At 43.9% G+C, this 22,637-nt stretch overlaps 1 protein-coding gene across 1 annotated transcript in view; it reads right to left on the minus strand.

Moving 5' to 3' along the window:
* LOC110493727 (E3 ubiquitin-protein ligase pellino homolog 1) overlaps positions 1–22,118 on the minus strand; it is a 53,388-nt gene extending 31,270 nt beyond the window's left edge. The window contains exon 1 of the mRNA XM_021568154.2: positions 21,803–22,118. The gene's annotated coding sequence lies outside the window, so the exon portion shown is untranslated. The remainder of the gene's footprint in view (positions 1–21,802) is intronic.
* Positions 22,119–22,637: the final 519 nt, after the last annotated feature.

Genomic DNA, 22,637 nt, shown 5'->3' on the forward strand with positions numbered 1-22,637 from the left:
TGAGTGTGTGTAGGGTCAGTGCAAGATAGAGTCAGTGCAGGTAGTTTGGGTACCCTTAATTTATTATTTAGTAGTCTGGCTATTTAACAGTCTTATGGCTTCCGTGTAGATGCTGTCTCGGCGCCTGTTGGTCCAAGAGCCGATTCTTCGGTGCAGCTGATGGTGCAGCTGTATAAAATTTTGAGGCTCCGAGGGCCCATGCCAAATCTTTTCAGCCTGCTGTGGGGGAAGAGGCACTGCCATGCCCTCTTCACAACTGTGTGGGTGTGCGTGGACCATGTTAGGTCCTTAGTGATGTGGACACCAAGGAACTTTAAAGTCAAGGAACTTGACTCATCGACATCGGTGATCATGCCTACCAGCTTTGTGTCATCAGCAAACTTGATGATGGTGTAGGAGTCATGCATGACCATGCAGTTGTGGGTGAACAAGGAGTACAGGAGGGGACTAAGCACACAGCCCAGAGGGACCCCCGTATTAAGGGTCAGCATTGCGGAGATGTTGTTGCATACCCTCACCATCTGGGGCCGGCCCATCAGGAAGTCCAGGATCCAGTTGCAGAGGGAGGTTTTTTTTAGGCCAAGGGTCCCTAGCTTGTTGATGAGCTTGGAGGGGACTATGGTGTTGAACGCTGAGCTGTAGTCTATAAACAGCATTTTCACATAGTTATTTCCCCCTCTTGTCCAGGTGGGAGAGGGCAGTGTGAAGTGGAATTAAGATTGCGTCATTTGAGGACCTGTTGGGGTGGTATGCAAATTGGAGCATAAAAGGCATTTAACTCGTTTGGGAGTTCTGCATCACTGGGCAATTAATGGCTGGGTTTCCCTTTGCGATCCATTATTGTCTGCAGTTTGTACCCTCTCGTCTGCTTCATCCAACCATTTCCGTATTGAGCACATCATTGGTACTTCCTGTTTGAGCTTTTGTTAGTAAACAGGAAGCAGGAGAATTGAGTCATGGTTAGATTTGCCAAAGAGAGGACGAGGGAGGGCCTTGTATGCATTTCTGTGGGTAGAACAAAAAGTGGTCTAGAGTTCTTGAGCCTAGTGGCGCAGGAGACTTGTTGGTAGAAGTGAAGTAGGACGGTTTTAAGTCTCCACCCACCAGAAACGCTGCCTCTGGGTGAGCACTTGTTTGTCAGGGAGAATTGAAAATTCCCAAACAATTAATTTAGCAGATTTTGTTGTAAAATGCAGCCCATCGTACCCACTGCCACTCCCTCAGCCACGCCCACCACCTAAACCCCTTTAGATCCAGAAAAAAACAGTAAAGTATTTGAAGTGTTTGAAGACCCAACACCCGGTGCAAACACAGCAGTGAAATCTGCTGAATGATTTAAGCATCCATGGGGAAACAACAAGAACAGAGAAAAAGATGAGCACAGATTCAAAAAACCTATCCTGTCCCAATTATAAGTCATAAACCGCCAATCCTGTGCCCACGATTAGCTATCTCTCAATTTCATCAAAAAAGCAGACAGGCTTTTTTCTCATCATTCCGTTCTCACAGATCACTCTTTAAAGGTCTGTTTGTTAGATTTAATCAGTAACTACAATCTGGTGGCTACAGAAGCACTCAGATCTCACCCAAGGTGAGAACGGAAAAACTTATTTTCACAGTACTTTCTTACATACTTCATAACAGTAATAGCGCTTGATTTAGAAAACAGTCTAGGACCACAATTAAATAGCTGTCCGTGGATGGCAGTGATGTTGGGTAAGGTCTGAGGCTGACTATTGAGCCCCACATTGGACGTGTCATAATACCCATAAAACCTAGCAAGTCAAACATGGAAATGTTTCCAATCTTTTTTCCCATAGGAGATTTTAGAAACATTTAAAATGAATGAATGTTAATTAACATAACATAGCATCTCCCGGCCTCCACATATACAAGCCGCCGATGCGGGCCGTTGGAAAATCTACATAAAAAAGTATAATAAATCATTTTTATATATACCATCACAATAAATCCACAATCTATTTTAGTCAGGTCTAAAGAAACATTATAGGAAGAAAATGTATTTCAGAAGAACAGAATATGAGTTGGCCTACTGTATGTTATCTGGCTATACGCCATGCCATAGGCTGTAGCCTTGTTCATTTAGCAGACAAGCGATGCGTAGAGGTTCCATGCCATTATTTTATATTATATGATTTTATAGTAAGAAGAATATAATTGAACATAGCTGAATAAAATAGAAAGGATATTTTTCCCATTACAGAGTGAGCGTGCGTGTGAAGTGGCTATGTTGCGCATAAAAGTGATCATTTGAAAAAGGTCCTGTATGCTAGATTTAGAGTTATTTGGCGACTTTAGTTGTGAATGATAGAAATCTTAGAATGTCTTCGAAATCAAGATATGGGCTGCATGATGCAACTATAGGCTACTGATGATTTAAGAAAGTTGCAAAGTTGCAAATAAAAGCTTGCAAAATGTTCCTTGCCTCAGGCTGCAAACACTGTTCTCTCATGAAGAGATCATATTTTCACCCTCTTCTACCCAGTGCTTCATTTTGGAAACCAAGTTAAATCTGTTCAGGAACATCGATAGTAACATATTTTCACAATGAAACATAATTCATTAAACTGTTTACAGCCCATCTCTCTGAAGGAAAAAGGGGAGGAGATGGAAACGCACAGTTGTGAAATATTCTGTAGCTATAGGTAATGTGTCAACCTATTAATTCTGAAAATATAATACCCTATTACTAGGCTATTCAAAATCAAATACAAACTCACTATAATTGTAGGCTAACTCTGTAAGCCGCCCTGCACAACCGACAGCATCACCTAGGCCTATACGTTCACTCCCAGACTCATGGATAGAACGTTTGGCGTGTAGAATGAGGTAACCAGTCCATCCAGTATGCATAATAATACAGTCAAAGGCGATTACTACAATTTGTTTAATTTTGTACCAAAGACATCTTAAATTAGTTTTTTGGTATGTTTTTCTGCCCTGTGTAATATGCCTTTGTATTGTATAATGGGAAAATCATTATTTTAATTATGTTTTTTGGGGGGGCTTGTGCTCATATATAGGCCTATGCTTATGCATAAGCTCTAATATGCATATGGGTATTTTGAATGAATCATTACCTTAGAAAGCGCTGTCCATTTTGTTGTATTAGACTTTGAAACAACATCCACAACGACCATGTTTTCCACTCACTTTCAACCTGTTGAAATTCTTTCTTCAAAATGATCAATCACAGTTAGGTGAGTTTTAAAAGCACATACTGTTTTGATAATACTTATTTGATGTGATTTTCTATTGCATTTGCATTGATGTCAGAGTGGTTAGAGGGAAACAGAGCCCTGAGAACCAGCCCATCAGTGACCTGATGATCATTAGCAAGTTGGGTACTACCTACACATGTCGAGAGTGCATAAGAGGAGATTACCGTGACCCAACGGTCATGTGGAATTTTACTACGGTTAGGACTCATGATGAATGCCAGTGTGGCGGTAATACAGTCAGCGCAGCAGCCCTATTCACAGGTAATTTGGATTAGTCATGTACAACAGATGCACTTGTGGAAAAAAACATGTTTCTGTGGTTTGTATGGGGAGCCCACAAGATGCACCTCAGTGAGAACATTCTGCAACTGTGCCATGGAGGAGGAGCCTGGAACTTCAATGTTTAAATTGAACTCCAAATAAGAAGTAAGTAGAGTTGGATAGGACACACCATACAAATTTAATGTGGAGTGCTTAACGAGAGCGAGCGAGAGCGAGAGACGGAGAGGAGAGACAGCTATAAATCGGGGCCAAAAATGTGTAGTGTATACTAGGATGGGGCGGTATCCAGATTGTCATACCTTCATACCGATTTTATGCCATACCTCGATATTCGGTAATACCGGGATTGAACACAAGGGGCAGTGTTTTGAAACCACACTGATACTCCGAAGGTCCGAAGGTTAGCAATGCTAACAAGTACAGTGCCTTGCGAAAGTATTCGGCCCCCTTGAACTTTGCGACCTTTTGCCACATTTCAGGCTTCAAACATAAAGATATAAAACTGTATTTTTTTGTGAAGAATCAACAACAACTGGGACACAATCATGAAGTGGAATGACATTTATTGGATATTTCAAACTTTTTTAACAAATCAAAAACTGAAAAATTGGGCGTGCAAAATTATTCAGCCCCTTTACTTTCAGTGCAGCAAACTCTCTCCAGAAGTTCAGTGAGGATCTCTGAATGATCCAATGTTGACCTAAATGACTAATGATGATAAATACAATCCACCTGTGTGTAATCAAGTCTCCGTATAAATGCACCTGCACTGTGATAGTCTCAGAGGTCCGTTAAAAGCGCAGAGAGCATCATGAAGAACAAGGAACACACCAGGCAGGTCCGAGATACTGTTGTGAAGAAGTTTAAAGCCGGATTTAGATACAAAAAGATTTCCCAAGCTTTAAACATCCCAAGGAGCACTGTGCAAGCGATAATATTGAAATGGAAGGAGTATCAGACCACTGCAAATCTACCAAGACCTGGCCGTCCCTCTAAACTTTCAGCTCATACAAGGAGAAGACTGATCAGAGATGCAGCCAAGAGGCCCATGATCACTCTGGATGAACTGCAGAGATCTACAGCTGAGGTGGGAGACTCTGTCCATAGGACAACAATCAGTCGTATATTGCACAAATCTGGCCTTTTTGGAAGAGTGGCAAGAAGAAAGCCATTTCTTAAAGACATCCATAAAAAGTGTAGTTTAAAGTTTGCCACAAGCCACCTGGGAGACACACCAAACATGTGGAAGAAGGTGCTCTGGTCAGATGAAACCAAAATTGAACTTTTTGGCAACAATACAAAACGTTATGTTTGGCGTAAAAGCAACACAGCTGAACACACCATCCCCACTGTCAAACATGGTGGTGGCGGCATCATGGTTTGGGCCTGCTTTTCTTCAGCAGGGACAGGGAAGATGGTTAAAATTGATGGGAAGATGGATGGAGCCAAATACAGGACCATTCTGGAAGAAAACCTGATGGAGTCTGCAAAAGACCTGAGACTGGGACGGAGATTTGTCTTCCAACAAGACAATGATCCAAAACATAAAGCAAAATCTACAATGGAATGGTTCAAAAATAAACATATCCAGGTGTTAGAATGGCCAAGTCAAAGTCCAGACCTGAATCCAATCGAGAATCTGTGGAAAGAACTGAAAACTGCTGTTCACAAATGCTCTCCATCCAACCTCACTGAGCTCGAGCTGTTTTGCAAGGAGGAATGGGAAAAAATGTCAGTCTCTCGATGTGCAAAACTGATAGAGACATACAGCTGTAATCGCAGCAAAAGGTGGCGCTACAAAGTATTAACTTAAGGGGGCTGAATAATTTTGCACGCCCAATTTTTCAGTTTTTGATTTGTTAAAAAAGTTTGAAATATCCAATAAATGTCGTTCCACTTCATGATTGTGTCCCACTTGTTGTTGATTCTTCACAAAAAAATACAGTTTTATATCTTTATGTTTGAAGCCTGAAATGTGGCAAAAGGTCGCAAAGTTCAAGGGGGCCGAATACTTTCGCAAGGCACTGTACGTGTAAAATCCCATGGAGAATGCTAACGAGCGCATTGCAAACATTTTATACAGTGTCTGACCTAAACTATACAAGTAACTAAAAAACACAGTTTGCTGCACACACAAAACACACATTAGACAGCAGAGCTCTTGATCCAGGAGCAGATTGTCTGCTGTTACCAAGCGAATGCTTGATTTTGGAAGAAACTAACCACCCACTAAATTAACAAACCAAAATGTTCAACTGCAGAGCATTTAGCACATTTTAGACAGTTAACCTAATAGTTATAAGATATCTAGCTGGCAAACATTTAGTTTTGAATTCCATACTGTAATTAGATCATCTAGCGCATGTTACACATCAGTGAGTGATTTACAAGGCTCTCATCATTTTGTGCTTGTAAACGTGACTGGGGACGACCGTTAAGTTTCAGAATGAAAAATTATGTGACAGGTGAAATGAAGAACGCAATCTTCTTTATCTTATTATTTTGTAAATGTTAAAACAAAAACATCAAATGCCCACCCCAACTCACGCCCTGACCAAACTAAAACAGACACATAAAAAAGGAACTAAGGTCAGGACGTGACAGTCATGTGTCCTCCGACACGACAGGCCAAACCGCAATTCTTAACACCCACCCACTTAACCCGGAAGCCAGCCGCATCAATGTGTCAACTGACGACCGGGGTCAGCCTGCAGACGCCCGGCCCACCACAAGAAGTCGCTAGAGCACAATGAGCCAAGTAAAGCCCCACACGGTCAAACCCTCCCCTAACCCGGACAACGCTAGACCAATTGTGCGCTGCCCTATGGGACTCTCGATCACGGCCGGTTGTGATACAGCCCCTTCTTTATCTTCTAACGTATTGCATATGTTAACTTCAGGTATTTATACTGAACAAGAATATAAATGTAACATGCAACAATTTCAAAGATTTTACTGAGTTACTGTTCACATAAGGAAATCAGTCAAATGAAATGGATTTCACATGACTGGAACACGCTGTCGTACACGTCGATCCAGAGCATCCCAAACATGCTCAATGGGTGGCATGTTTGGTGAGTAGGCAGGCCATTTTCAGCTTCCATGAATTGTGTACAGATCCTTGCGACACGTGGCCATGCATTTTCATGCTGAAACATGAGGTGATGGCGGTGAATGAATGGCACGACAATAGGCCTCAGCATCTCGCCACGGTATCTCTGTGCATTCAAATGGTCATTGATAAAATTGAATTGTGTTCGTTGTACGTAGCTTATGCCTAACCATACCATAACCCCACGCCACCACGAGGCATTCTGTTCACAATGTTGACATCAGAAAACCGCTCGCCCACACGACATCATACACGTGGTCTGTGGCTGTGAGGCTGGTTTGACGTACTGCCAAATTCTCTAAAACAACGTTGGATGCGGCTTATGGTAGAGAAATTAACTTTCAATCCTCTGACAACAGCCCAGGTGGACATTCCTGCACTCAGCATGCCAATTGACAAAACTGCACATTTTAGAGTGGCTTTTTATTGTTCCCAGTACAAGGTGCACCTGTGTAATGATCATGCTGTATAATCAGCTTCTTGATATGCCACACCTGTGAGGTGGATGGATAATCTTGGCAAAGGAGAAATGCTCAATAACAGGGATGAAATACAAATTTGTGCACAAAATCTGAGAGACTAAAGAAGAAGAAAAAATGTACGTATGGAACATTTCTGGGATCTTATACTGTATTTCAGCTCATGAAGCATGGGACCAACACATGTTACATGTTGCATTTATATTTTTGTTCAGTGTACCTACTAAGAAGCTACAAATATTAAAATGTATTAAAAAAATGTAAAGAAATTGTTTCAACCGTATTGACTGTATTGGAAAAAACATCCTGTGTCTTTTTCCAAATACCCCGGTATACAGTATATACGGTATACCACCCAAGCCTGTTGACTATACACTTTTTTTCTCCCTCATACACACACGCACATGAACACACACTCATAAAGGAGATGTTTGCGCCAGTGTTTAACCGTATGACGCAATCATAAAGATAACCATCAAACAACCACAACCAACCATCAAACAGGAGCCGGTAGGCGAGGCAACCGTTAGACACACATTCACAGGCCACAAATGCCCAGTAGTCAGCGCTACTTAAGGAGATATACACTCACCGGACAGTTTATTAGGTACACCCATCTAGTCCTGGAGGGCGTCCGTTTCTGAGATACTGGATCCGGCACACCTGGCACCGACGATCATACCATGCTCAAAGTAATTTAAATCACTCGTTTTGCTCATTCTAACGTTCAATCGAACAGTAACTGAATGCCTCGATGCCTGTCTGCCTGCTTTATATAGCAAGCCAAGGCCAAGTGACTCACTGTCTGTAAGAGCAATCAATTTTCGTGAACGGGGTGGTGTACCAAATAAACTGCCCAGTGAGTGTACAGTATACTTACACAATAAACATGTAATGTAATAATAGTAGACGGCACTACTGTAAATACATTTACTGTACTTTTACTTGTAAACGAAGTCCATGTGTCTATCCTTCTGGGCGAATGAACTGTAAAACTCCTCACTGTTGGCCCTCAGTTTTAAAAGTATCTCTATCTAGATGCAATGGAGATGATGCCAAGGGATGAGAGTCGTCCTTGATCGATCCGGTTTCTACTGTTTCAGTGCAGAAAATCACTTCACAGATGCTGATGTGTCTGGTATAGTGAGGACTGCAGTAACTGCAGTAACTTTGTCGCCTTGGGGACAGTCTGTGTCAGGTCATGCTGGAACAGAGGAGCTTTCCAGCTGAGGAGCTTTCCAGGTGATTTGTCTCACACCACTTGTGAACTATACAATCCGACCATTAATGAGCAGTGCCACAATATATCTTCTGATTCCACCGACTGGATCTTAATTCGATCACTCTTTTGTTGCCGAGTGTATTTGTAGTGTATTTGAGTTTTAAAGAGGTTTCTTGTAAGAGGTGTGTGACTGGCTGCAGGGAAGTCCGGTGCAGGAGACCATAAACTGGGTAATAACCGGAGCAGTTAAATATGCAAAACCAATGACACCCAGAACAACAAAATATGGGTACAAAATAACCACTGGCCTGAGGAGAGACACATAGAACGAGGGGTTAATACGGTATTCGGGGGGAAGCTGTAACCTGTAACTAACCTCGTTCAGTCTCCTCAGGACTTTAAATGGCCCCACAAACCGCGGCCCCAGCTTCTGGCAGGGCAGGCTTTGGGTCGAGAGCCAGACCCGGTCCTCACTGCGGTGACGGTCTGCGTCGGCTTTCTGGAGCAGCACGGCCCGCTGAAGGTGAATATGAGCAGCGTCCCATGTCTCCTCCGTGCGCCTGAACCAGTCGTCCACCGCAGGAGCCTCGATCTGACTCTGATGCCAAGGCGCCAGAACCGGCTGGTACCACAGTACGCACTGGAAGGGGGAGAAGTTAGTGGAGGAGTGGAGGAGCGAGTTCTCGCCCATCTCTGCCCAGGGCACGAACGCCACCCACTCCCCCGGCCGATCCTGGCAATAAGACCTTAGAAACATACCCACATCCTGGTTAACTCTCTCCACCTGCCTGTTACTCTAGGGGTGAAAACCCGAGGTAGGGCTGATCGAGACCCCCAGACGTTCCATGAACGCCCTCCAGACCCTAAAAGTGACAGGTGCGACCAAGGCCGTTGTGGAACGGGTAAGGGGTGTAGCTTACCTCTGGGCAGGTGCCTAGGAGCCTTACACTGGGTGCACACCGAGCAGGAGGAAACATAAACCCTCACGTCCTTAGCCAAAGTGGGCCACCAGTACTTCCCACTGAGGCAGAGCACAGTGTGGGCCCAATATATCAGCCGGTAATGGACAGCAGACGGAAGGTACAGACGCCCAGCGGGACATTGGAGGGGAGCGGGCTCTGCACCTAACGCCTGCTCAATGTCCGCGTCCAGCTCCCACACTACCGGCGCCACCAGGCAGGAGGCCGGGAGTATGGGAGTGGGATCCATGGGCCGCTCCTCTGTGTCATACACCCGGGACAGTGCGTCTGCCTTCACGTTCTGGGAACCTGGTCTGTAAGAAAGGGTGAAAACAAAACGGGTGAAAAACATGGCCCACCTTGCCTGGCGAGGGTTCAGTCTCCTTGCTGCCCGGAGGTACTCCAGATTGCGGTGGTCAGTCCAGATGAGAAAAGGGTGTTTAGCCCCCTCAAGCCAATGTCTCCAAGCCTTCAACACCTTGACGACAGCCAACAGCTCCTACATCATAGTTTTGCTCCGCCGAGCTGAGCTTCTTCGAGAAGAAGGCACAGGGGCGGAGCTGCGGTGGCATACCCGAGCGCTGAGAGAGCACTGTTCCTATCTCAGCCTCGGACGCGTCCACCTCCACTATGAACGCCAAAGAGGGATCCGGATGGGCCAGCAAGGGAACCGAGGTAAACAGAGCCCTAAGTGACCAAAAGCCCTGTCCTCATCAGCCGACCACTGCAAACGTACCGGGCTCCCCTTCAGCAGTGAGGTAATGGGACCCGCTACCTGACCAAAACCCTGGATAAACCTCCGGTAGTAATTGGCAAACCCTATAAACCGCTGAACCTCGTTTACCGTGGTGGGAGTCGGCCAATTACGCATGGCTGAAATGCGGTCACTCTCCATCTCCACCCCTGAGCTGGAAATGCGATACACTAGGAAGGAGACGGACTGCTGAAAGAACAGGCATTTCTCAGCCTTGACATACAGGTCATGCTCCAACAGTCGACCAAGCACCCTGCACACCAGGGACACATGCTCGGTGCGTGCAGCGGAGTATATCAGAATGTCATCAATATACACCATTACACCCTGCCTGTGCAGGTCCCTGAAAATCTCGTCTACAAAGGCTTGGAAGACTGATGGAGCATTCATCAAGAGCATTCATCAACCCATACGGCATGACGAGGTACTCATAGTGCCCTGAGGTAGTACTGTACGCCGTCTTCCACTCGTCTCCCTCCCGGATACGCACCAGGTTGTAAGCGCTCCTGAGATCCAGTTTGGTGAAGAAGCGCACCCCGTGTATTGACTCAATCGCTGTGGCTATGAGCGTTAGCGGGTAACTGTACCTCACAGTGATCTGGTTTAGGCCTCGATAGTCAATACACGGGCGCAGACCTCCCTCCTTCTTCTTCACAAAAAATTAATTTGAGGAGGCGGGTGAAGTAGAGGACCAAATGAACCCCTGACGCAGGGATTCGGAGACATATGTTTCCATAGCCACTGTCTCCGCCTGTGACAGGGGATACTCCTGACTCCTGGGAAGTGCGGCGTCTACCAGGAGATTTATCGCACAATCCCCCCAACGATAAGGTGGTAATTGAGTCGCCCTCTTTTTGGAGAAGGCGAGAGCCAAGTCGGAATATTCGGGGGGAATGCACACGGTGGAGACCTGGTCTGGACTTTCCACCGTAGTAGCACCAACGGAAACCCCTAAACACCTCCCCGAGCACTCTCGCGACCACCCCGTGAGAGCCCTCCGTTGCCATGAAACAGTGGGGTCATGACAAGCTAACCAGGGTAGGCCTAGCACCACGGGAAACACAGTGAAGAAGAGACTAATTCTCTCCTTGTGACCCCCCTGCGTCACCATGCCCAGAGGAGCGGTGGCCTCCCTAATCAACTCTGACCCTAATGGTCGACTGGCGTGAACTGGGAAGGGCATAGCCATTGGAACAATGGGAATCCCTAAACTATGGGTGAATGATCTGTCTATATAATTTCCAGCTGCTCCTGAATCCACGAGCACCTTATGCGGGGAAAACTCAGGAAAAGTAACATTCAAAAACATGTGTGCAACAGAGGGCTCTGGGTGAGAATGGTGCCGGCTCACCTGGGGTGACGCCAGAGTGCCCTGCCTGCTGCTTCGATCCCCAGAGGAACCAACCCGGCACCAACCTCCTCCGGTCTCCCTGAGTGCAGCATGTAACCGACAGACCACGCTCTGGACGTCCGCGGGTTGCCAGCAGGTTATCCAGCCGAATGGACAGGTCCACCAGCTGGTCGAAGTTGTGCGTGGTGTCCCTGCAGGCCAACTCGCGTCGGACATCCTCGTGCAAACTGCAGCAATAGTGGTCGATCAGGGCCCTGTCGTTCCATCCCGCGCCGGCGGCCAGGGTCCGAAAGTCCATCGCGAACTCCTGGGCGCTCCTTGTCCCCTGCCTCAGATGGAAGAGACGTTCACCCGCCGCTCTACCCTTGGGTGAGTGGTCGAAGAGTGCCCGGAAGCACCGCATCTCCCTCTCCACACACGGCGTTGGCCCACTCCAGGGCTTTCCCCGAGAGGCACGAGACGAGGGCGGACACCTTCTCACGGCCCAAATGAGCCGGGTGGACGGTTGTCAGGTAGAGATCCAGCTGCAACAGGAAACCCTGGCAGCGTGCAGCCGTCCCATCATACTCCCGGGGAAGGGCGAGACGAATCCCACTGGGACTGGGTGCAGGGGGGGCGAGTAGTGGAGACCCCGGTTGTGCTGGTGGAGGCGCTGGAGGAACTCCCTGTCTCTCCCAGTGGTCCATGGTTTGGACGACGCAGTCCATGGCGGCGCCGAGATGGTGGAGCATCGCCGCGTGCTCCCGGACGCGCTCCTTGACCCCTATAACAGGGGCACCTGCTCCTGCTGACTCCATATTCGGGTGTGAAATTCTGTAAGAGGTGTGTGACTGGCTGCAGGGAAGTCATGCGCAGGAGAGCAGAAACTGGGTAATAACCAGAGCAGTTTAATATGCAAAACCAACGGCACCCAGAACAACAAATTATGGGTACAAAATAACCCGTTGCGAACCAGTCAGAGTGCACAAACACTTTACAACAAACAATTTCACACACAGACATGGGGGGAACCGAGGGTTAAATACATGACAAGAAATGAGGGAATGTAAACCAGGTGTGTGGGAAAACAAGACAAAACAAATGGAAAATGAAAGGTGGATCGGCGATGGCTAGAAGACCGGTGACGTCGACCGCCATACGCCGCCCGAACAAGGAGAGTAACCGACTTTGGCGGAAGTCGTGACACTTCTAAATTTTGTAATTTCCACTTAGACATTTCAGACTTGATTTGCCCTAACAAAAATGTTATCAACCCCTACAAAAATGTCCATTAATTATCATTCACATAATAATTCACATTTCCTGTTGCTGCAGGATTATTTTCCTGCTGTAGCAAACTGGCTCAAATTAAGATCATATATCTGTACTAGAGGTCGACCGATTAATCGGATTGGCCGATTAATTAGGGCCGATTTCAAGATTTCATAACAATTGGAAATCGGTATTTTTGGGCGCCGATTTGACGATTAAAAAATAAATAAAAAATGTATACCTTTATTTAACTAGGCAAGTCAGTTAAGAACACATTCTTATTTTCAATGACAGCCTAGGAACGGTGGGTTAACTGCCTCGTTCAGGGGCAGAACGACTTGTCACCTTGTCAGCTCGGAGGATCCAATCTTGCAACCATACAGTTAACTAGTCCAACACAATAACGACCTGCCTCTCTCTCGTTGCACTCCACAAGGAGACTGCCTGTCACGCGAATGCAGTAAGCCACGGTAAGTTGCTAGCTAGCATTAAACTTATCTTATAAAATTGTTTTACTAGATATTATCTAGTGTGTTCTGCGTTGCATATAATCTGACTGAGCATACAAGCATACAAGTATCTAAGTATCTGACTGAGCGGTGGTAGGCAGTAGCAGGTACGTAAACATTCATTCAAACAGCACTTTCGTGCGTTTTGCCAGCAGCTCTTCGTTGTGCGTCAAGCATTGCGCTGTTTATTACTTCAAGCCTATCAACTCCCAAGATTAGGCTGGTGTAACCGATGTGAAATGGCTAGCTAGTTAGCGGGGTGCGTGCTAATAGCGTTTCAAATGTCACTCGCTCTGAGACTTGGAGTGGTTGTTTACCTTGCTCTGTATGGGTAACGCTGCTTCGAGGGTGGCTATTGTCATTGTGTTCCTGGTTCGAGCCCAGGTAGGAGCGAGGAGAGGGACAGAAGCTATACTGTTACACTGGCAATACTAACGTGCCTATAAGAACATCCAATAGTCAAAGGTTAATGAAATACAAATGGTATAGAGAGAAATAGTCCTATAATTCCTATAATAACTACAACCTAAAACTTCTTACCTGGGAATATTGAAGACTCATGTTAAAAGGAACCACCAGCTTTCACATGTTCTCATGTTCTGAGCAAGGAACTTAAACATTAGCTTTCTTACATGGCACATATTGCACTTTTACTTTCTTCTCCAACACTTTGTTTTTGCATTATTTAAACCAAATTGAACATGTTTCATTATTTATTTGAGGCTAAATTGATTTTATAGTTCCAGCCGGAACTGGGAACAATCGTTCAGTATTGTTGTAATTGTCATTATTGCAAATACTTTTATTTTTATTTAAATCGGCCGATAAATCGGTATCGGCTTTTTTTTGGTCCTCCAATAATTGGTATCGGTATCGGCGTTGAAAAATCATAATCGGTCGACCTGTAGTTTCTATGGTCTTATTTTGGACCTAAACTTGTCGGCTGCCTTCCCACCTTTGGAACAACAACTCCCATTTTAAGGGCGGAGACGTGCATCTCCTCATTATATACAAATCTCTGGTTTAAATGGGAAGGTGCACACAGCACAGAGGAGCGAAGGAGACCAAAAATACATGAGAACCAGCTGACATAAACACATATAAAAATTGTAAAAATAACAAAACCTTGATTCTTGCGGTATAGGCATTTTGAATATCCCGCAAAAACATACATTTTAATGAATTCTATATAATCTATCTACCACCAAGGCAATGAGGCATAGCTCAGCTGGCTCTGTAAGTAGATCACATCAGCCTACAAATTGTGTGTTGCAGCGACTTTACTACTCTTAGTCAGCCGGAACTGGGAACAATCACACACCTTTGCACCCTACAAAGACTCCATTAGAGTAGGTTTTCGATATAATTTCGAAAGACAGAGAACACACACATCTCTGACAAGATGTATTCTTAAGGTCCCAACAGGTTAGCAGATAAATGAGAGCTGATGCCAAATCTTCTTGAGAAGAAACACCCTGCAATTCAGTCACATTTCTATATTCCCTGTCCATGAATAAAGCCAGTTAACTGCAGAGGACAGAGGCCCATTCACTGGCCTGTAACTAGATAATGGAGGAGCTTTGCAGCAATAGCACAGAGAACCACCCTCTCCCAAGACAAGGAGGACGACTTTTAAAGTGATTTCACTCCTCTGCAGTAACAAGGACACTGTTGTTGCACCCCTTTCATTCCTCTGGTGACAGACGTAACAGTCTCCGGTCTGACTGGGCGGTGAATCGTTTTTAACCTCACGACAGGGGGGCGCGATTTGGTGTCAGACTGGCTTCACACAGAGAAAACGCAAAACAGCTTCTGTGCTTGGTAGTAGTACATAGAGTGAGGCATTATATGACAATAAAGAATACTAACTGCACATCAACAAGTGCTGTAGCTAATTCTGCGAAGCCTTGATTAGCTTTGAGAAACCGAATTATGTAATCAGTACTGTATTGTGCTTTTCACCCAGGAGAAGCAGGGAGGTTAAAGGAGTAAAGACAGGAGTTCAAACCAAGCTAACGTTAGAGCTGGCACAATTATTGTGTAATCGTGCAACCAACAATTATGGACAACAGTGAACTAATAAAAATAATTGTGATAATCAGCCTAATACATAAATTTTAGGAGAAGGGCGATTCAACTTTATATTCAAGTAGATATAGTTTACCCAATAGCATTGTTTTTTACATGACTTAGGCTAAGTTGGTGATCATTTTACGAGCAGAACAGCACGGTCATGAGGAGAAGCTTCACTTCCACTTCCAAGTGGTGAAAACCATTATTTTTTGAGACAGGGGTGTCACCCAAGCTGTGTAGTATTTATTAGGTATGTCGTAGCTCATTTCCAAAGACGCATTATGATGCATTACAAGCTCAATTCTGTTCATACAAAAATCACAATTATGAAATAACCGTGTCCATCTGCATGAGAATTCATCCTTACTCAAAATACCATAGGCATCACAGCCCTAGCTAACGTGCTTATTTGTAGATTTTAGGTGTGTTGTTAAAACAATGCACAATTGTTCAATAATTTTGATGTTAAATAGATGACTAATACCACACTAAATAAAATATGGTCTGTTAAGAATTTTTTTTGGAAATTGTTAATGATTTCCTTATTGTAGCAAATGTAATACGGTATATGCATTCAATGTTTATGTATTCCTATTGGTTGGTTTAATTTACATAACAATAAGATGATATGCCATTGGTCATGCTTGCAGATAGCGGGAGATCGTGAATTAAATTCTACTATTTTCTATTTTCATATTTACAGTGTGTATTTATTAGAGGTGGACCGATTAATCAGAATGGCCGATTAATTAGGGCCGATTTCAAGTTTTCCGAACAATCGGTAATCTGCATTTTTGGACACCGATCATGGCCGATTACATTGCACTCCACAACTAGACTGTGTGGCAGGCTGACTACCTGTTATGCGAGTGCAGCAAGGAGCCAAGGTAAGGTGCTAGCTAGCATTAAACGTATCTTATAAAAAACAATCAATCTTAACATAATCAGTAGTTAACTACACATGGTTGATGATATTACTAGTTTATCTAGCTGTCCTGCGTTGCATATAATTGATGCGGTGCCTGCTAATTTATCATTGAATCACAGCCTACTTCGCCAAATGGGTGATTTAACAAGCGCATTCGCGAATAAAAGCACTGTCGTTGCACCAATGTGTACCTAACCATAAACATCAACGCCTTTCTTAAAATCAATACACAAGTATATATTTTTAAACCTGCATATTTAGAGTCACGCAAGAGAAGTGACACAATTTCCCTAGTTTAATATCGCCTGCTTACATGAATTCCTTTTAACTAGGGAAATTGTGTCACTTCTCTTGCGTTCTGTGCAACAGAGTCAGGGTATATGCAGCAGTTTGGGCCGCCTGGCTCGTTGCGAACTGTGTGAAGACCATTTCTTCCTAACAAAGACAGACAACTTCGCCAAACGGGGGATGATTTAACAAAAGCGCATTTGCGAAAAAAGCACAATCGTTGCACGAATGTACCTAACCTAACCATAACTACAACCTAATACTTCTTACCTTGGAATATTGAAGACTCATGTTAAAAGGAACCACCAGCTTTCATATGTTCTCTTGTTCTGAGCAAGGAACTTAAACATTAGCTTTCTTACATGGCACATATTGCACTTTTACTTTCTTCTCCAACACTTTGTTTTTGCATTATTTAAACTGTCTCTGCCTGGCCGGTTCCCCTCTTTCCACTGGGATTCTCTGCCTCTAACCCTATTACAGGGGCTGAGTCACTGGCTTACTGGGGCTCTCTCATGCCGTCCCTGGAGGGGGTGCGTCACCTGAGTGGGTTGATTCACTGATGTGGTCATCCTGTCTGGGTTGCCCCCCCCCCCCCCCCCTTCTTTCTCTCTCTCGGAGGACCTGAGCCCTAGGACCATGCCCCAGGACTACCTGACATGATGACTCCTTGCTGTCCCCAGTCCACCTGGCCGTGCTGCTGCTCCAGTTTCAACTGACCTGAGCCCTAGGACCATGCCCCAGGACTACCTGACATGATGACTCCTTGCTGTCCCCAGTCCACCTGACCGTGCTGCTGCTCTAGTTTCAACTCTTCTGCCTTATTATTATTCGACCATGCTGGTCATTTATGAACATTTGAACATCTTGGCCATGTTCTGTTATAATCTCCACCCGGCACAGCCAGAAGAGGACTGGCCACCCCTGGTTCCTCTCTAGGTTTTGGCCTTTCTAGGGAGTTTTTCCTAGCCACCGTTCTTCTACACCTGCATTGCTTGCTGTTTGGGGTTTTAGGCTGGGTTTCTGTACAGCACTTTGAGATATCAGCTGATGTACGAAGGGCTATATAAATACATTTGATTTGATTTGATTTAAACATTAGCTTTTTTACATAGCACATATTACACTTTTACTTTCTTCTCCAACACTTTGTATTTGCATTATTTAAACCAAATTGAACATGTTTCAATATTTACTTGAGACTAAATAGATTTTATTGGTCTATTATATTAAGTTAAAATAAAAGTGTTTATTGTTCATTCAGTATTGTTGTAATTGTCATTATTACAAATATATATATAAAAATGGGCTGATTAATCGGCATCGGCTTTGTTTGGTCCTCCAATAATCGGTATCGGAAAATGACAATCGGTCGACCTTTAGTATATATATATATATAAAAGTTTTCTAGCAGGTGAGATGTAACGCTCGCATTAGCCTCCTGCTAATTCAGAGTTATTTCCATGCTAACAGACAAATCACGAAACTACAGCCATCAACATACTGTTGTTCTGCACATGTTGTCCTGTGCTTCCTTGTGTCTATCGTCAGGTACTTACATTTAATGTATTTTGTACTATTTTTGTCATTGTTATGATGTTTGATTACAAAATACCCAGTACATACTGTGTCAGCCTAACAAGACTTTTAGGACTTTAACGTAACCCTGTTTACAGAGGTCATAGGTGCCATTTTCCACAATCCAATAAAGAGGGTTGCTTTTGGCTGTAGGTGGCCATTTCATAGGCACCCATCTCTATAAAGAGATTATCAAGGGAAGGACAAAGTCTGATCCAAACATGTCACCTCATAAAAAGGGTTAGACTGCAAGCTAATAAGCTTATGGCTGGCTTAGAGAGAGAGAGAGAGAGAGAGAGAGAGAGAGAGAGAGAGAGAGAGAGAGAGAGAGAGAGAGAGAGAGAGAGAGAGAGAGAGAGAGAGAGAGAGAGAGAGAGAGAGAGAGAGAGAGAGAGAGAGAGAGAGAGAGAGAGAGAGAGAGAGAATTTCCAGATAATTTAATACAGTCAAAGTTTATTCTTCTTTATTAACGTCATTAACAATGGGGGGTAAGGGAGATGTCATCATGTCAGTTTAAAATGGAGTCCAACGGTGACATAACCTCAGGAGTCTGACTTTTGAGGTAGCAGATGTAGGGTGGCAGTTTACATTTCAAACACTTTGAATTATTCATTGAGGTAAAACACAGACTACCCTGAAAGGCAAATAAATAATTGTTTAAAAAAAAATAAGTATACCGTGTTGTGCCTAGAATGCATCTTCCTCAGAGAGTGAAGATGGTCTTCTGAAATTCAAACTAAAAAAGCTAGGCTACATCTGTCAACTACTGGTGTCATCCTCATACAAGGTACCGATTTAGCTATAGGTAAGGATAACGTCCATTTGCTTATGAGCAGCAATGTCACAGAGAACACATGTCATTATACTATCATACAAATTCAGGACAGAAAGTTACCACTTTTATTTGTTTTGCCCCATTCTCCAACCATCAGTCAGAAGAATGGTGAAAAATCAAATCAAATGTATTTGTCACATACACATGGTTAGCAGATGTTAATGCGAGTGTAGCGAAATGCTTGTGCTTCTAGTTCCGACAATGCAGTAATAACCAACAAGTAATCTAACCTAACAATTCCAAAACTACTACCTTATACACACAAGTGTAAAGGGATAAAGAATATGTACATAAAGATATATGAATGAGTGATGGTACAGAACGGCATAGGCAAGATGCAGTAGATGGTATCGAGTACAGTATATACATATGAGATGAGTAATGTAGGGTATGTAAACAAAGTGGCATAGTTTAAAGTGGCTAGTGATACATGTATTACATAAAGATGCAGTAGATGATATAGAGTACAGTATATACATATACATATGAGATGAGTAAAGTAGGGTATGTAAACATTATATTAAGTAGAGAGGTAATCATGGGCAAAACAAAAGTTCCCAAGCAAATGTGCTTCCCCTATAGCGTTGAAGCAAAATCGGCCAGGTAGGCAACCTCTCCATTTTCCAAGTTCATGGAGAACAAGAAAATTAGGATGCATCCCAAATGGCATCCTATTCGCTATATAGTGTACTACTTTTGACCCGCACTAATGGGTCCCGGGTCAAAAGTAGTGCACTACATAGGGAATAGAGTGCCATTTTGGACGCACCCAAAGGTGGTGCACTACATAGGGAATAGAGTGCCATTTTGGACGCAACCTGCGAGAGATAAGAGGCGGTGGCTTGTAGGTGCCCATGATTGGACCTTTCAAACACATCAAGTCGATCTTGATAACAGGAGAGGAATGAAGGAGGGGCGGGGCGTAAGCAGAAAAAGGAATGTGGAGAGGAGAGGACTGGACTGGATAGGACCAATTAAAATAGCCTTTATGTCTTTCTGTCCAGTCAGGAAAAAGGGAAGAAAGGGATCTTTCCAGGAATGACTTTCATTAATTGACTTTACCACAGAGGCAGATCTCCAAGTACTTTCATTAATTGACTTTACCACAGAGGCAGATCTCCAAGTACTTTCATTAATTTACTTTACCACAGAGGCAGATCTCCAAGTACTTTCATTAATTGACTTTACCACAGAGGCAGATCTCCAAGTACTTTCATTAATTGACTTTACCACAGAGGCAGATCTCCAAGTTAGAAAGATTTACAGGCTAGGTGGCGAGTTGTTTAATGTTTTGTCTATTCATTCACTCTCTGTTCAAAATAGATCAGTCACACAAGTTCCAACCTAAGCATGAACCAATGTCATGAGAATGGTGAGCATGTAAGGGCCCTTGACATGGAATGTAGGCTAAAATACAGTTATAAGCCAAGCTTGCACAACACTACACAAACATAGGCCTAAATGTTGATCATGGCACACCCAATGTTGCTGTTGTTAACATGATACAGCCTATGAATTACGTAGTAACTTTGTGGCTATGTGTAATAAACCATAAGTTACATGTTTTCAGTATGTGCCCCAGGGTTGATGTTAACTAATTGTGTTTCTCTACCCTTTAGCGACTTCCGAGTCACAGAACCCTAACGTGATCCTCACAAACGGCAGGTTCTGAACGCTCCATCCATGTTCAGCCTCAGCAACCTTCGGTGACCCCACGTTTGTTTTTCTTCCCGAATCAAGGCATGAAACACACACCCATCCTTAGGGCTTTTCGCCCCAAACAAATGGACTTGCATAACTGATCCCAGCACAACCTGTTGACATACCAGGGGTGAGTCGGAAAAGCATCTTATTTGGGAGGTTGGAGTCGAGTAGGGAGACAGGCCTGATTAAATAAAGGAAACGGATCCAGCCCATTTCAGGAATGGAAACTCTGGTGAGAGTGATATGATGGTGTTATTTTTAAACTCTCCCAAGCATCCACAGATGATGTAGTCCACTACTGAGGAATATAGTCAGACGACAGTATGATGATGCAAAGCCTGTTTTCTAAGACAGCACAATCATGAATCAACTGTGCTTATAATAGACTGGAGGGGCAAATGGAATGTCAAAGTATAGACAGTTGGCTACTAACAGCCCTACCATACTCAGATGACAGTTTGAATCGAAGCCAGTTTCTCTTCAAATAAGCCTAACCTTATATAGAGAAGGGTCAAAGGGTATTTCGAAGTAAAGACAGTATATGCTACACACAAACACAGCTCTATTATGATAGGGACAGCAATGAATATGACTGGACAGTTGAGCAAACGAGCCCGAATTTGGGGGAACAAAAGAGGGAATCACGAGGCCAGATGCTCGAGCAAGATGATGCATGCAAATCAGTTTATGTTGTGGGAACAATAGCCCCCAGCTGGGCTTTCTCTGTGCGGGCCAAACCAGCTTGTCAACCACACGAGGGAAAGAGAGACCCTTCATTGTGCACAACCAGTAACGTAATATACATACTTCAAAAGTGCCATAGACATTTCATTACACATACCCTACCTCTCTCTTAATAGTTAAATGGGTAACGTTATAGGTAGGCTACTTGGTTTTCCATGTGTGAATGATGACAATGGGCTATAAACCAACCTCATTTTGGGGTTTTCTTACTGCTGGAAAATGTTGTCATTGTTTGGTTTCTGTGCCATGAATAGACTAACTTGAAAGTAAAAAGTGATACATTGTAGGCTAGGCCTACTACGGGTAACGTTAATAGTCGACAACAGAAAAAAAAACGTGTAAAAGGTGTGCAACATTAACGTTAGGCTACAATTTTATATTGTGCTGATGATGACAATAACTTTCCCCTGGGTAGCCAAGCAAATTGCAGTAAAACAACACGTCAGCTACATAAAATAAAGCACATTGTATGTGTTTCAAACTCGCCTTACCTAATGATAATCCGACAGCATCATCTGGACTTTCCCGATATTCGCTCGAAATCCAATTTGAATGCTCCAGTTGAAAAAAAGGAAGGATGAAAGGAAAGCGATTCTGTCCGTGCTGCCCTAAACACCGAATTGTCGAGTCATTTTTACATTCACCTGCTAATATATTAATGTTTATAACGTTGTTATATGCTGTCCAACTATTTTCGCTCTAATGTGCTGGTAAACGGACTCAGTGTAGGACAATACTAGAGTGAGTAATCTTTACAATCGCGTCTTTGCTCCAGTCTGCTCGTGCTCACATGAAGTTACGTCATGAGACGCGTCGAAACGTACCATGGGCCTTGTAGTTGTAGCCTAGTCTACTGGAAATACCACACTGCACACGCACACACGCACGCACACACACACGCACACACCCACACAGTCTTGCACAACTAACCTTGTGGGGACACACAATCCAGTCCCTTTCCAAATCCAATTTTCCCTAACCCCTCACCCTAACGCTAACGCTAACCCTTACCATAACCTTAACCCTAAACCTAACCTTAACCCGAAAATCTAACCCTAACCCTAACCCTGAACTAACCCTAGCTCCTAACCCTAAACCTAATTCTAACCCTAACACGAATTCTAACCTTAACCCTAAACCCCCTAGAGATAGCATTTAACATTGTGGGGACCAACAAAATGGGGACCAAGTCAATTGTTTGTCTGTCAATGTGTGTGTCTGTGAGAGAGAGAGAGAGAGAGAGAGAGAAAGAGAGAGAGAGAGAGAGAGAGAGAGAGAGAGAGAGAGAGAGAGAGAGAGAGAGAGAGAGAGAGAGAGCGAGAGAGA

Source organism: Oncorhynchus mykiss, chromosome 17 (assembly GCF_013265735.2).
Source record: "Oncorhynchus mykiss isolate Arlee chromosome 17, USDA_OmykA_1.1, whole genome shotgun sequence".
NCBI classification, from domain to species: domain Eukaryota; kingdom Metazoa; phylum Chordata; class Actinopteri; order Salmoniformes; family Salmonidae; genus Oncorhynchus; species Oncorhynchus mykiss.